This window comes from Trichechus manatus, unplaced genomic scaffold, assembly GCF_000243295.1.
Source record: "Trichechus manatus latirostris isolate Lorelei unplaced genomic scaffold, TriManLat1.0 scaffold00021, whole genome shotgun sequence".
In the NCBI taxonomy this organism is placed as follows: domain Eukaryota; kingdom Metazoa; phylum Chordata; class Mammalia; order Sirenia; family Trichechidae; genus Trichechus; species Trichechus manatus.
This window is the reverse complement of record NW_004443957.1, coordinates 3319396-3329712: the sequence shown is the minus strand read 5'-3', so window position 1 is coordinate 3329712 and position 10317 is coordinate 3319396.

The following is a 10317-nucleotide window of genomic DNA, read 5'->3' as shown; positions in this document are numbered from 1 at the left end:
GTAGCTGTCTTCCAAATTTCTTGGCACAGGTGGGTGAGCGCTTCCAGCATTGAATTCGTTTGTTGCAACATCTCAGTTGATTTTCCATCAATGCCTGGAGCCTTGTTTTTCTCCAATGCCTTCAGTGCAGCTTAGACTTCTTCCTTCAGTACCTTCGGTTCTTGATCATATGCTACCTCCTGAAATGGCTAAACATCAACCAAGTCTTTTTGGTACAGTGACTCTATGTATTCTTCCCTTCTTCTTTTGATGCCTCCTCCATTCAATTTTTTGCCCATAGAATCTTTCAGCGTTGCAACTCAAGGCTTGAATTTTTCTTCAGTTCTTTCAGCTTGTGAAATGCCAAGCATGTTCTTCTCTTTTGGTTTTTTAACTCAAGTTTGACATTTCATTATAACTGGAGAACAGCATCACATTAATTGTCAAAAAGAACATTTCAAGATGTATCCTAAAGTACAAGCTGTCAGTGAGTGATAGGATAATATCCACATACCTACAAGGAAGACCAGCACTAGATAACTAAGACACCATCTCAAGAATAGATTTGATGCACTGAACACTAATGACAGAAGACCAGAAGAGTTGTGGGATGACATCAACGATATCATACATGAAGAAAGCAAAAGGTCATTTAAAAGACAGGAAGGAAAGAAAAGACCAAAATGGATGTTAGAAGAGACTCTGAAACCTGCCCTTGAATGAAGAGTAGCTAAAGCAAACGGAAGAAATGATGAAGTAAAGAGCCAAACAGATTTCAAAGGGCAGCTCAAGAAGACAAAGTAAAGTAGTATAATGAAATGTGCAAAGACCTGGAGTTAGAAAACCAAAACTGAATAACACACTCCTACATCCCTAGACTCATAGATACTTTTTTATGAAATGTTACCCATTAAATTTACTATGTCTCTAAAGTCTAACTTCAAGTTGTAATTCCTTGCTGAATACTTTTTTCCAAATCAAAAGGTATTTATAATAAATAATAATAGTAACAGGGTAGCTAAGACAATTAAACTACGCCACTTTTAGAAAGTGGGTGAGAGAATGGCCATTAGCTGAGTGTTTGGTAGAGACCTTACAAAGCAAAGCTTAAATATGGCTTTTCACTAAGGTAATGTTCATTAAGAGGCATTTGGCTGACTTAATAAAAGATCTTTTTTTATTCTCAGCAGACCCATTGCTCTGTCATAGTAGGTGAGGAGCTGACTACATTGTGAAGCAGCTGGAAAACTTTCTTTAATACTGATTTATACCAGTGTTTCTCCAGCGTGAATAATGCAACATCTCCTTTAAAAAGAAAAACATAGCAGTGCCAGGAGCAGAGCGCGTCCTTTGGACCGGGGTCCCGGCACAGAGAAGCTCCTAGTCCCGGGGAACACCAAAGAGAAGAGGCAGACAGAGAGAAAACGCCCTCCCCTGGAGCTGATGCCCTGAAATTGGACTTTTAGCCCACTTTGACTGTGAGGAAATAAACTTCTCTTCGTTAAAACCAAAAGAAAAAAGAAAAACAAATCCTGGGCCTCTGCTGTTGACCTAGATTATTTTTGTTATACTTTACTTAAGTGTGTTAAATAAAACAAGGCGTAAGCTCCTGTAGGGGATGTTTATTGGCCATTCTCCCATCCTAATTCTTCATAATCACATTTCCATTTCATTTTGGTGAATTACCTCTCCCCAGTTGTTTACAGGCAAGGCACCCTGCCTTCCCATACAGAAGGCAAGGGGTCCCAAAAGGTTGCTCTGTGCATCCTCTCATTGTCCTAGTATAGTCCAACAGTGCACACACGACCTAAATTCTTGAGTGGAAGAAACTCATCTGGCACTTATGTGGCAGTAAGTTATGACCAGATGGTTAAGTAGTGCCAGCTGTTCTGGTTCTTGTTCTGTCTTGGTTCTTTGTCCTGAACTTGGTTCTCCTCCTGTCATGCTGTGAGTGATCCACAATCTTTCCAAAATTCCCTCTTTTTCTTCAGTTTGGCAGATTTCCAAGATGTATGAAGAGAAAAACAAGAAAAACGCAAGGTTGTATAACAGATTGTATAGTATGGTAGCATTTGTGTGAAAAAGAGCAGAGGAAAAGAAAAATATTTGCATATGTTTGCATGCAATATATCTAGGTTTGGGAACAGGTGTGCCTAGGACTGGAAGACTGGGGAAACGAGAGTTGTCACCCACTTATTATTTTTTAGTTTTAAACCATGTGAGTATGGATTACCTATTCAAATGTTAAAATTTATGTCATAAAAACACCAATAAAAGAAATATCAGTTATAAGTGTTAAGCAGTTAACTTTAAAAGGGTAGCTGCTTACACTGGGTATTCAGAGAAGATCTCTCTGAGCAAGTAACATTTAAGCTGGGCTCTGAATGATAAGCAATTAGCTATCCCAGGATCCTGGTAAAAAGCAATCCAAACAAATAATTAATACTAATAATATTAGTAAAGTGGGAAAGAGCTTTCCTTATTTGAATAATTGAAAAAACACCAATATGTGCAAGATTATCTAGGTTCCAGACTGTGCAGGACTTTGTACACTAGAGAAAAGAATTTAGATTGTAATAGTGCAATTGGGAAGCCAACGGATGATTTTAAAAAGGGGAATGACTAGATTTGATTTATATTTATAAAAAATCATTTTGGTATCTGAATGGAGGGTGGATTATAGAAGGCCAGGAAAAGAGGTAAAGAGACCTGTTAGGAGGGTGTTAGAGTATCCCAGCGAGAGATGATAGTAGCTAAAACAAGGGTGGTAGCAGAGGACGTGATATGAAATGGTTGGATTTGGGGGATAGGATGTTGAGTTAATGGAAAAGGAAATCAAGGACAACCTCTAGATTTTTTTTAAGAAACTATGGTGGTACCATAAGTTGGGTTTTGGAATACATGAGAGGAGCTAGTTTTAGGAGAAAATTAGAGATGCCTATAAAATACCCAAGAGAAGATATCAAGAAAGCATTTGCATACAAAAGGCTAGAGTTCAAGGGAGATATATTAAAGTTGAAAGTATGGGTTTGTGAGTCATTGACATGTAGATGATGTATAAAGCCATGGGATTGGATCAGGTTATCCAGGAATAGTGTGTAAATAAGGGAGTTCAGCACTAATCCCTGGGTACTCCATTTATAGAAATATATATATACTCGAAATGGTGTTATTGATACATGATTTATGTACCACATAATGACCCATTTAAAGTGTACAATTCAGTGTTTTTTAGTCTATTCATGGACAGAGTGTGCAACCATCACCACAATCTAACTTTAGAACATTTTTGCTACCCCTAAAAGGAACACCATACTCATTAGCAGTCATTCCCTCTCCCACCCCCTAGTCCACTCCTAGCCCTACACAGCCAGTAATCTATTTTTTGTCCCTGTAGGTTTGCCTATTCTAGACTCTCATATAAATGGAATATACAACACATTGTTTTTTATGACTTGACTTCTTTCATTTAGCGTAATGTTTTCAGGTTCGTCTGTGTTGTAGCATGTATTAGAAATTCATTCCTTTTTATGGCTAAATGATAATCCATTCTATAGATATACCACATTTTATTTATTCATTCATCAATTGATGGACATTTGGGTTGTTTCCACTTTTTGGCTATTATGAATAATACTGCTATGAACATTATTCAGTTTTTGTGTGGACATATGTTTTAAATTCTTTTGGGTAGATATCTAGGAGTAGAATTGCTGAGCCATATGGTAACCCTATGTTGAACATTTTGAGGAGGGAATATATTCTTCAAATATACTCCCATAGGTGTACAAAATGTATATAAAAGTACATTCATTGCAGCATTATTTGTAATAAAAAGGTAACAACTTAAATGTCTATCAATATGAAATGATTAGATCATAGTTCAGTGATTTAATGCAGCAAAATTATGTATACTATAATCCTATTTGTGAAAAACAAAAGGATGGAGAGATCTAGATCTACAGATGGACAGACAGACAGATAGATAGATGTAGATTACATATCCGGATTGTTGTATGCTTTCTTGCCTCAGGGAAGTTAAATACCTTGTTTGCAAGAAGCTTCCCTTTCTGTCTTAGTTTTCCTAACGCTTGAGCCTGTTGAAAAGATGAGGCTAGATGTCTGTGATGGTTAATGATATGTGTCAACTTGGCTAGGCTATGACAGTGGTTTGGCAGACATTGGACTGACTGCTCTTCCATAATGTAATATAATGTAATCACTTGCATGATGTGATCTGATGTGATCAGCCAGTCAGTTGAAAGGGGAGTTTCCTTGGGAGTGTGGCCTGCCTCCCATATATAAATGGATGTTCCAGCAAGGCTCTCTTTCTCTTTTTCTTTCTTTCTCTCTCTCAATCCCACACTGTTCTCATCACCTGAACTCCAGTTCTTAAGATGTGAGACTGCAGAATACTTCAGCCTTCTGCCTGACCTGCAGATTTTGGGTTTGCCAGCCACTGCAAACGCGTGAACCAGCAGAGAGGCCTCTAGCCTGCTGCCTGATCCACGGATTTGGGACTTGCCAGCCACCACAATTGCATGAGTCATTTATTTGAAATAAATCTCTCTATATATATTTATACATATGCTTCACTGGTTTTGCTCTTCTAGAGAACCCAGACTAAGATAGTGTCCTAGCAGGACCACAGAGAAAAGGATAAGTGACATAAGAGCAAGGAGAAAAGGAGAGAAGAGATTCCTGGTAAGTATACAAAAGCCAGCAGGTCCCATGATTTTTGGTAGTATTTTGAGGAGATGAGCAAGATTTTAGAGGGGATGCCCTGGCTTAATAGACAGTATCATTCCCACTCAGCAGAAAGTCTTCAGCCCTGCTTCTGCCCTGGAAGCAGAGATGCCAGGCTTTAAAGGATCACTGTCAGCTTTAGTAATAAAGATGTCAGTGGTGTCTATGATGTCTGGAGATGAGACACCCTCAGGCACCTCTTAAATCTCCTAGAAGCTGGTGTAATTATGAGGTAATGAAGCCCCAACACTGACAAAGATTAAATTTTCTGCTAACCCAGAAAGATGGAGGTGGAGAGGGTGCTGGACTGAGCACATGTGTTCATCTTTCCTCCCAATTGAGAGAATACTAAAAGTAAAAGAATAAAATGTTAAAATATCAAAATAGCATTGAGAATGGGAAGGGCTCTGTTAATTGATGAGAAATTTCAAAAAATGTCGAATACAGAAAGCAGAATGATGACTGATTGATGAAAGCAGTGTAGACAAAGCTGTAACTAATGATATATAGAGAAGGGGCTGCAGCTGAAAAGGGATCCAGTGGTTCAGTAGAACCCTGCGTGGTAGGTAGAATAATGGCCTCCAATGATGTCCACATTCTAATACCCAGAGCCTGTGAATATGTTAGGTTATATGGTAAAGAAGACTTAAAGTTGCAGATGGAATTAAGATCCCTAATCAGATGGCATTGGAGCCCTGGTGGCACAGTGGTTAAGTGCTCGGCTGCTAACCAAAAGGTCAGCAGTTCAAATCCACCATATGGGGCAATTCTGCTCTGTCCTGTAGGGTTGCTATGAGTTGGAATCAACTTGATGGTGATGGGTTATGGTTTTTTAATCAGATGACCTTAAAATAGGGAGATTATCTTAGATTTTCCAGTGGGTCTAATGTAATCACAAGGGTCCTTCAAAGTGGAAAAGGGAATAAGAAGAGAGAGTCAGAGAAGATGTGGTAAAAGAAGCAAGGTCATTTTATAAATTCAATGCAATACCCATCAAAATTCCAACAGCCTTCTTTGCAGAAATGGAAAAGCTAATCCTCAAATTTATATGGAATGGCAAGGGGCCCCAAATACCTAAAGTGCTCTTGAAGAAGAATAAAGTAGTAGGACTCACACTTCCTGATTTCAGAACATACTATAAGGCTACAATAATTAAAACAGTCTGTTACTTGTATAATAATAGACATAGACCAATGGAATAGAATTAAAAGTCCAAAAACAAATCCATACATCTGTGGTCAACTGATTTTCAATAAGGGTGCTAAGTCCATTCAGTGGGGGAAGGAAGAGTCTCTTCAATAAATGGTGTCAGGAAAACTGAATTTCCACGTGCAGAAGAATGAATCAGGATACATGTCTCATACTATACAGAAGAACCAATTAAAAATGTATTGACATGAAAACTAAAGCCATAAAATTCTTGGAAGGAAATGTAGAGGTGTCATGGATTTTGTGTCCCCAAAAAATATCTGTCAGCTTTGCTGGGTCATGATTCCCAGTGTTGTATGATTGTGTAATCTGATCTGATTTCTTTATGTGTTGTAAACTCTATCATTATGATGAGGTTATATGTGATCTCCTTATGTGTTGTAAATTCTATCACTGTGATGAGGTTATACCGATCAGGTTTACAAGATTAGGTAGTGTCTTAGTGCAATCTGTTTTGAGATATAAAAGAGAAGCGAGCAGAGACACATCGGAACCTCACACCACCAAGAAAGCAGTGCTGGGAGCAGAGCGTGTCCTTTGGACCTGAGGTTCCTGTGCAGAGAAGCTCCCAGACCAAAGGAAGATTGATGACATGGCCTTTCCTCCAGAGCCGATGGAGAAAGCGTTCCCCTGGAGCTGATGCCCCGAATTGGACTTGTAGCCTACTGGACTGTGAGAGAATAAACTTCTCTTTGTTAAAGCCATCCACTTGTGGTATATCTGTTAGAGCAGTACTAGATGACCAAGACAAGGGGCAAGGCTATGGGACCTAGTGTTTATCAATAGATTATCAGTTATGAAAACAAAAGATGAAGTAGATGAGATCTCATAAAAATTAAATACTTTTGTCCATCAAAGAACTTTATCAACAAAGTGAAAAACCTATAAATGAAAGTTTTCGGAAACCATATATCAAATAAGGGCCTAATAGCCATTATATGTATAAAACTTCTACAACTTAACATAAAAAGACAAACAACCTGTTACAGATTAAATTTTGTCCCCCCAAAATGTGTATCAATTTGGCTAGTTCATGATTCCCAATATTGTGTGATTGTCCACCATTTTGTCATCTGATGTGATTTTCCTATGTGTTATAAATCCTGCCTCTATGGTGTTAGGAAACCCTGGTGGCATAGTAGTTAAGAGCTACAGCTGCTAACTAAAAGGCTGGTAGTTCAAATCCACTAAGTGCTCCTTGGAAACCCTATGGGGCAGTTTTACCCTGTCCTGTAGAGTTGCTATGACTTTGAAGCAACTCAACAGCAAGGGGTTTTGTTTTGTTTTTTTCTATAGTGTTAATGAGGCATGATTAGAAGCAATTATGTTAATGAGGCAGGATTCAATCTACAATATTAGGTTGTGTCTTAAGTCTATCTCTTTTGAGGAAAGCAAGCAGAGAGATGGGGGACCTCAAACCACCAGGAAGAGCCAGGAGAATAGCGTGTCCTTTGGACCCTGGGTTCCTGTGCTGAGAAGCTCCTAGACCTGAAAAGATTGATGATAATGACCGTCCCCCAGAGCAGAGAGAGAGAGAGAAAGCCTTCCCCTGGAGCTGGTACCCTGAATTTGGACTTCTAGCCTCCTACACCATGAGAGAATAAACTTCTGTTTTTTAAAGGCATCCACTTGTGGTATTTCTGTTATAGCAGCACTAGATGACTAAGACAAAACTTAATAAAAAAAATGGGTAAGGGACTTGAAGAAACATTTCACCAAAGAGGATATTCAAATGGCCAACAAGCACATGAAAAGATGCTCAACACTATTAGCCATGAGAAAGATGCAAATCAAACCACAATAAGCTATCACCTCACCCCCCCCCCCATTAGAATGGTAATGATCAAAAAAACAGAAAATGAATGTTGGTGAGGTGGAGAAACTAGAAGCCTCGTCCATTGCTGGTAGAAATGTAAAATGGTACAGCCACAATGGAAAATAGTTTGGCTGTTCCTCAAAAAGTTGAACATAGAATTACCATGTAACCTAGCAATCCTAATCCGAGGTATAGACCCAGAAGACGTGAAGGCAAGAAAGCAAACAGAAACCTGTACACCAATGTTCACTGCAGCAATTTTCACAATAGCCAAAATGTGGGAACAACCAAAATGTCCATTAACACATGAATGGATAAACAAAATGTGTTACACATATATACAATGGATACTACTCAGCCATAAAGAGAAATGAAGACGATGCATGCCACAACATGGATGAAGCTTGAAATCATTATGCTGAGCAAAATAAATCAGTTGTAAAAAGACAAATACTGTATGATCTCACTTACATGAAATAAGCAAATACATAGAAACCAAAGATTATTAATGGTTACCAGGGGTGAGAGGGAGGGGGGAAAAGGGGAGTTTTTATTTGGGGGACATGGAGTTTATGTTAATGGTGGTGGAATGTTTTGGATGAGGACAGAGATAATGGTGGCACAACATGAAAAATGTAATCAATGTCACTGAATTGTAAACGTGGAAGTTGTTGCGTTGGTGGATGTTTTGTTGTGTATGTTTTCACCATAATGAAAGAAAGCCCTATGGGGATTTATGAGATACAGCCACACACTGCTTACAAAAACACAAAAAACCCCATTGCCATCAAGTCAATTATGATCATGGTGATACCATGTGTTACAGAGTAGAACTACTACTCTGTTTACGAAAGATACCCTTAAAACCAAATAATACGGAAAGGTTGAAAACAAAATGATATATATCTGAAGTCTATTCCATAGAAGTAGAGCCTGAGATACAGATTTGGGTATGCATGAGGGAAGCGGGATATGGAAGGGGCAGGGACCAAGTAGGGATGTGATATGGTCGCAGGTAGAGTGGCCTCTGGAGCATAAATCATACTGCAGAATTGTCTTGCTATGAGGCAAGAAGTGGCTGAGCTTTTTTTTTTTCTTTATCCTGTATCAGTTAGTCATGGGAGTGGGGGGGTCCCTGAGAATCTCAATCACTTGGAGACAGACAAGACTCTCATTAGTCAAGGGCACATCTCCAGAGAAGGTCACAAGTATAAGCCTTTAGTTCTAGCATTTGCAGCAACTAGGGGATGGGGTGAATCGGTGTTAAGGGGAGCTGGGCACGGGAGCCCTGGGGGTGCAGAGGTTAAGAGCTCAGCTGCTAACTGAAAGGTTGGGGATTTGAGCCCACCAGGGGAGAAAGATGTGGCAGTCTTGGAAACACTATGTGGCAGTTCTACCCTGTCCTATACGGTCTTACAGGGTCACTGTGAGTTGGAATTGACTCAGCCAAGAAGCTATAAAATGATCATCAATGTTTATGTACTGAAGAATACAACCTCATATTTTAAAACAAAAATTACTAGAATTAGAAGCTGAAAAAAACCACAACCATAGTGAGAGATTTTTTAACCCGTGTGAAACGATTAATGGTGCAACAGTTAAGCATTTGGCTGCTAACCGAAAGGTTGGCGGTTGGAACCCACCCAACAGCTTCAAGGGTGAAAGAGCTGGCGATCTGCTACCGTAAAGATTACTGCCTAGAAAACCCTATGGAGAAGTTCTACTCTGTAACATGGGGTCACTTTGAGTTGAAATTGACTCGACGGCCTCTAACAACAACAGCATGTTTTAGCAACTACTCAAAGTCCAAGAAAGGACTTCCACTTCTGCTTAGAATGTAGAAAGCTGCAAAGAATGTCACTCCCACCTAAGAATGAGAAAGACTGTATAAACTACAAAACCAGAACTTTTCTTGAACTCATCTGAGAGCTGAGGTTACAAGGCAACTAGGTAACCGGAATTCCAGAGACGGAAAAGCATCACCAAGGGAGAGTTATGACATACACAGTGTCTCATGGCATGGCAGGAAGAGGTGCCAGCTGCTATCCTCACAAGTAAGAAGAAACCAGCTAAAACTTAATAAAGTACTAAGGCTGTAGTAAGTTATCGTGTTTGTTTGGAATAGTTGTGGCCCCAGACAAAGCGAGTTATACTCACTCATAAGCCCTTTACCAAGGGCTTCTACTCCATACTCTTGTCCTGAGAAAAACTGGGAGCAGGGCAGGAGAACAAAGTGAGACACACCAGGTGTGCAGGAGGTGATAGGCACAAAACAACCCACACTTCCCCAGACCCTTTTCAGGTAATAAGAAAAGCCTAAGACACTGGGGGAGGGGCAACAAACCGTTTGGCCCACAGGGATTAAAGGGGGTGATCAACATCAGGGGCTGGAAGGGGGCAGGCACAAAGGCTAGTCTCCTACAGAGCAAAAACTGTTTTTTGTTGTTGTTGTTGTACTTTAAGTGAAAGTTCACAATTCAAGTTAGTCTCTCATAGAAAAATTTGTACATACATTGTTATGTGACCCTAATTGCTCTCCCTACACTGTGACAGCACCCTCCTCCTTT